The 6,650-nt window shown below is 43.6% G+C and overlaps 2 pseudogenes; one reads left to right on the plus strand and one right to left on the minus strand.

Annotated features, from left to right (window-relative positions):
• Nucleotides 1-258: 258 nt before the first annotated feature.
• Nucleotides 259-755, minus strand: LOC116678517 (Ig lambda-3 chain C region-like; annotated as a pseudogene).
• Nucleotides 756-2,225: 1,470 nt separating this feature from the next.
• The window catches only part of LOC116678515 (immunoglobulin lambda-1 light chain-like), a 30,274-nt pseudogene continuing 25,849 nt past the window's right edge, over nt 2,226-6,650 (plus strand).

Here is a 6,650-nt window from a genome sequence, read left to right on the forward strand (position 1 = left end):
TCCTATACTGTCTTTCTACAGTCACCATGGAGACACTAAAACATATTTGTTGGATCAGTTTGTCTTCAGGATTTCATAAAGTCAGTGACACCATAAGAAAAGATGTAATAAGACACTTTGGTAATAATAAACAGGAAACAGCTGATTTGATGAATACGTCTTTATTATGTGGAAACACTGAAATAATATTGAGACATTGCAGCCAGCTGGTAAATTGTCTATTGACGAGGAGAAATAAAGCCAGCTAGTTGCAGAGTGCAGAGTGAGAGCAGTGTCAGAGTAAAACCAAGTAGCAGAGTCCCTGCCAGGGAGTCAGCTCAGGACTGGGAACACTGGTCTCTCCTCATGTCTTGAGTGCGAGCGAGTCTGGGAGCCCTGGGTGGGCCTCACAGGTCACAGAGCCCACCTTCCCCCACTGGTCTGCAGGGAGCCTCAGGGTGCTGCTCCAGCTGTTGGCCGTCCTCCAGCACCCCGGGCTCCTGCTCTCCTCCCAGCTGCTGCTGCTGCTGCCGTCCCTTCCAGGCCAGACTCCAGTCTGAGGGGAAGCTTGTGGCCAGCACATGAGCGTGGCCTTCCCCTGCTGCAGCTCTTCTCTGGAGGGGGCAGCACCGTCAGGGTGGGGCATACATCACCTATAGCAGCAGAGGTGGAAGGGTTAAAAAGATTTGCATCAAACCTCAAAATAGTTAACGGTTAGAGAAGCAGCGCTTAGAGGACAGGAAGCACACAGCTGTCAATCACACACCACAACTCATACCCCTTTACTGTGGGGGGGGGGGGGGGGGGGGCTTATCTTTCCTTAAGGAGTTTCTGTCACATGGTTTTTCTGCTCCACCAGTCACTCACTCACACGCACGTTTCACTTCCCTTTAAGAAACCTCTCATGCATATCAGCACAGAAAGAGTCCTCATATGACCAAATACATCAAACTGCCCTGGACATAAAAAGCAGATTTGGCAAATTTTTTAAAAATGTCTCGTAAACATTACTTTAAATTATTCCAATTATTAGTGAAAATAATAAATAGAGGAAACGAAGTGCCAACGATCACATGTTCTTCATGTGGATTTCATTCATTGGCAAACTGTTAAAAAAGATTTTAGAACAGCTTCACAATAAAGATAATTAATAATTTGAGCGTTTCCAAATCCCAATCTTTATCTTCACACTGTTCAATACTACTTGATAAAACATCATTAAATCATCATAACAGTTATTAATTGGGTGGATAATTAAAAACTAACACTACCAAACGTCTTTAAGTAAAACTTAAGTGTGTGTGAAAAAAAAAAAAACTTTATTGAAGCTGCTCTGAGTTAGTCTCAATGATAAAGGAGGAGAAATAAAAAACAGAAATACTAACTGATATATCTTTCAGCATTTGTGCAGAAATATTTGATAATTTGACTTCTCTCTGACAACACCTAAACTACAAGTCCTCAAGTTTCTGTCGTCTAAAACCTGATTACAAGGTTTCTCCTGCAAATCAGACACGCACAACCTTTTTATTCATCATTTCATTTTCTATAAAACAACTGGATTTTGATTGTAGGTAGAACAATGTTAAAAAATCATGTAAAATTGTGTAAAGTCAGATATTTCAGCTTTTAGAGAGTTAGATGTCTGCAGAAGACTAAAACATTGCTCATGAATTAATAAATACAAAAAATTGAACTTACTTACGCTCTACAGCTGAAATTCAAATAGAAGATATATAAATCTGGGTCATTAAAGACTTAAATGTACTCAGTTACATCCAGTCTGGTTCCTCCACCGAACGTGTACCACAGTGATACAAACTGATTGAGCCGTCGCACAAAACCTCTCACTGTAGAGAGACACGGCTCTCTGACTTTGAACACAACACTCAACAACACACACTTCCTGTTGGTATTATTCATTTACTATTTCACTGTATATGTATTAAGCACCGCCACATCTGTTCAGAAGGAATCACATTTTTAGAGATTTATTGTTGAATGTGTCTGAAAGTGAAATTGATCCCTCCAACAATAAATGAAAGCAGACAGAAAAGGTTTTAGAAAGTATATATCCACAATTAGAGTCCGGTCCACATTAAAATGCTCCCTGACACATTCTGGATCAATCCTGTGATAAAGGGATTGATCCGTAGAGAAACAGCATCCTCAGAGTAATCCAAGTCCCTGTTGGAGTCAGGCGGAGCATTTCCATAGAGAGCCACTTTGCATCAGCAGCACCATGCTCCAGTGCTCTGGGAGACTTTATAGTCCTGAGAGTTGAACACTGGAGGACTGACAGCTGTCCTCCATGACAACAGAAGACACAGAAATCCTCCTCATCAGAAACATGACTCGGACCTCCGTCCTCATCTGGACTCTCCTCTGCTGCTGCTTCTCAGGTAAAGTCCAGAGAATCAAACTCCTCTCCTCTATGAACATCCGTCCCTCTGAAATGAAGCCGACTAAACCGTGATGCTGCTTTATGTTTTTGTCTCTGTGTCCTCAGAGTCCAGAGGTCAGGTCACAGTGACTCAGCCTGGAGCAGTGAGCTCTGCTCGGGGAGCCTCCGTCTCCATCAGCTGTAGGCTCAGTCAAGATGTTTATGTAGCGCCGTCCCATTGGAGTACAAGTGGGAAACTCCTTTTGCACTGGTACCAACAGAGAGATGGAGAAGCTCCTAAACCACTCATTTACTTTGTTAATGAGCGAGCATCAGGGATTTCAGATCGTTTTTCAGGCAGTGGATCAAAGTCTGACTTCATCTGACCATCAGTGGAGTTGAGGCTGAAGATGCAGCAGTTTATTACTGTCAGAGTTATCATTGGATCAACAGTCAGGATGTGTTCACACAGTGAAAAAGCGTCGTACAAAAACCTCCCTCAGTCAGACTGAACAGAAACTGAACTGACTGCTGCAGCTGGAAGCTACTGCAGAGACTGATACAGTTCACTGAACACACACACACACCACACACACACACACACACACACACAGTCCCCCTCAACAAGCTGAAAGTTTCCTCAAATGAAGAGAAGAGTTCCAGTGAAGAAGCCCAATCAGAACATTCAAATCCCAACAACAGCAGAGTCAGCTCCACTGATGTCCAGACACTAACCAAATTCACCGTATATAGAACATCAACATCCACACATCACATGGAAACATCTCAGGACTCTGAAGATCCAAATCTGCAAAACAACAAATGTTTTCTGAGGCAGAAACTCTGATGCTGTCATAAACATGATGTCATCTGGGACCCAATTCATACAGAACATGTCCCTGAACAAGCTGTCCTTTCATACTTGATACTTATACACCCATCATAAGAGTTGTCTCTATATATAACGATAGTCTTTTGGACAAATGAAAGTGTTTTGATGTGAACAACTAACCAGTTTGAGGCCTTGATTCATTTGTTCACTTTCATTTACAAGACCCTTCTGGGTGACCCCCACCTTACTTATGTCCCCTGCTGCAGCCAAAGTCCATCACATCCAATTCCCGGTCCTCACTTCATATTCAATGAAGCATTCACTAATCTAACTCTGCCTCTGGTCTCTTTAAAATCTGATGCCTCTCACCACTGGAAAGCTCTCCAACAGATTCTTGAACTGGACTAACTCATTTCCATTTCATCTTTTAAAACCACCATCTCGTCCTTGTTCACCGACATATGCAGTTGCTTTTCCACATCATCATTTCCAGCTAAACATTTGTACAGTTTCTCCTTTTCTAATATTCCAAATTAGAGGAGAGCTGGGATGATGGAAACATTCCAGTTTTCTCTAAGTGCAATGATAATATACAGACTTCCTTAGGTAAACACATAGAGCATGTTAACCTCCTCCTATCAGACCATAGAGCATGTTATCCTCCTCCTATCAGACCATAGAGCATGTTAACCTCCTCCTATCAGACCATAGAGCATGTTAACCTCCTCCTATCAGACCATAGAGCATGTTAACCTCCTCCTATCGGACCATAGAGCATGTTAACCTCCTCCTATCGGAATATAGAGCATGTTAACCTCCTCCTATCAGACCATAGAGCATGTTACCCTCCTCCTATCAGACCATAGCATGTTAACCTCCTCCTATCAGACCATAGAGCATGTTAACCTCCTCCTATCAGACCATAGAGCATGTTACCCTCCTCCTATCAGACCATAGAGCATGTTACCCTCCTCCTATCAGACCATAGAGCATGTTAACCTCCTCCTCTCGGACCATAGAGCATGTTAACCTCCTCCTATCGGACCATAGAGCATGTTACCCTCCTCCTTTCGGACCATAGAGCATGTTACCCTCCTCCTATCAGACCATAGAGCATGTTAACCTCCTCCTATCGACCATAGAGCATGTTACCCTCCTCCTTTCGGACCATAGAGCATGTTACCCTCCTCCTATCAGACCATAGAGCATGTTAACCTCCTCCTATCAGCCCATAGAGCATGTTACCCTCCTCCTATCAGACCATAGAGCATGTTAACCTCCTCCTATCAGACCACAGAGCATGTTAACCTCCTCCTATCAGACCATAGAGCATGTTACCCTCCTCCTATCAGACCATAGAGCATGTTAACCTCCTCCTATCAGACCATAGACCATGTTAACCTCCTCCTATCAGACCATAGAGCATGTTAACCTCCTCCTCTCGGACCATAGAGCATGTTAACCTCCTCCTATCGGACCAGAGCATGTTACCCTCCTCCTTTCGGACCATAGAGCATGTTACCCTCCTCCTATCAGACCATAGAGCATGTTAACCTCCTCCTATCAGACCATAGACCATGTTAACCTCCTCCTATCAGACCATAGAGCATGTTAACCTCCTCCTCTCGGACCATAGAGCATGTTAACCTCCTCCTATCGGACCATAGAGCAAGTTACCCTCCTCCTTTCGGACCATAGAGCATGTTACCCTCCTCCTATCAGACCATAGAGCATTTAACCTCCTCCTATCAGACCATAGACCATGTTAACCTCCTCCTATCAGACCATAGAGCATGTTAACCTCCTCCTCTCGGCCATAGAGCATGTTAACCTCCTCCTATCAGACCATAGAGCATGTTAACCTCCTCTTATCAGACCATAGAGCAAGTTAACCTCCTCCTATCAGACCATAGAGCATGTTAACCTCCTTGTATCAGACCATAGAGCATGTTAACCTCCTTCTATCAGCCAAATATCTCCTTGTTAGTTCCTTTTATCACAGAGTTACAGTCAATAAACAAGCTTTGAAAGTCAAAAGGAAACTTCAGTAGCTGTTACATTTTTTTGATTACTGAGTGTTTTTAATTTAAAGGTTTGACTACATGCTTATTCAGTAGACCAGTTAGTGTTCGCCACAATCCCAGACCTTCATATTGAAAGCTTCTTTACATGAGAAGTAAAACAGGCTGTAATGGCATATGTCGCTGTCGGGGCGGGGGAAACAGCTGTTTCCACTGTCCCCGATCTGGCTGGAACTATGTATGTGGAACTGGTAAATGTACAAATATCTGTGTTTATACAATAATTTATGGAGGTGAGACATGGAAAAGCAGCTAAACAAATAAATTGTGCCCACCAGGACTACAGGTTCAAGTTTTCCCATGTTATCCTATGGAGACTGACGGGCTGGGGCGGGTTAAGGGCCCATGTTATCCTATGGAGATTGACGGGCTGGGGGGGCGTTGAGGGCCCCTGTTATCCTATGGAGATTGACGGGCTGGGGGGGCGTTGAGGGCCCCTGTTATCCTATGGAGACTGACGGGCTCGGGGGGCGTTAAGGGCCCATGTCATCCTATGGAGACTGACGGGCTGGGGGGCCGTTAAGGGCCCATCTTATCCTATGGAGACTGACGGCTGTGGGGCGTTATTTTGATGTCCAGTGGTATAACCCATATAAACCTAGTGAAACAACATTTTCCACAACAGAACCATGATATAAATGGAAAAACCTACTGTTCTAGCTATAAAAATGGCAGAATCATCAGTGCATGATATTTCAATAACCGCTTTATACACGCTTCACGATGACGGCAAAAAGTTGTTAAAAGACATTAGAGCTGTAATCAACCAAAGAAAATCTTGGTCAACTGAAGTTGTGAAAATTTTGACTAAAAATCGACCGGGCGGGGGGAGGGGGGCGCGGCGTGTGGAGGAGCAGAAAAAATGCAAGATTAATTAACTGTACTGTCCTGCAGTTCTTGTCCTTGTAGGCTATTTGCAGTTTATTAAATCATTTTTGACCTAATTATGTTGTAGTGAAATGACTCTTGACTGTCGGCTCTGACAGCGCTGAATCAGCCTCTGTGTCCTCGCACGGAGACACGGAGACACAAAGACACGAAGAGACTATACCGTAGTTGCGGGTGGGTGCGCCGGTTGTTATAAAGCCATTTAGACTATGAAATATGTCATTCTAATATGTTCATATAGCCTACTTCAACAGACAGGGCACCCTAACGCAGACAGGTTAGCTTACAGTTTTAAGGTGATACGCCATGTTTGTAGTCCAGCTGCGATATGAAAACTGTTGCTTGTAAACTTTGCATTCAACTTTTTCCTGTTATCTATTTTTGTAAATGCTGCCACACTGGCGATGTCTTCGACATGGTAGAGGAGGACTGACTGGAAATTAAACACTCACAATTAAATAAATATTCAGCAAACCACTAAAACAAG

The sequence above is a fragment of the Etheostoma spectabile genome, unplaced genomic scaffold (genome assembly GCF_008692095.1).
Source record: "Etheostoma spectabile isolate EspeVRDwgs_2016 unplaced genomic scaffold, UIUC_Espe_1.0 scaffold00007610, whole genome shotgun sequence".
In the NCBI taxonomy this organism is placed as follows: Eukaryota; Metazoa; Chordata; class Actinopteri; order Perciformes; family Percidae; genus Etheostoma; species Etheostoma spectabile.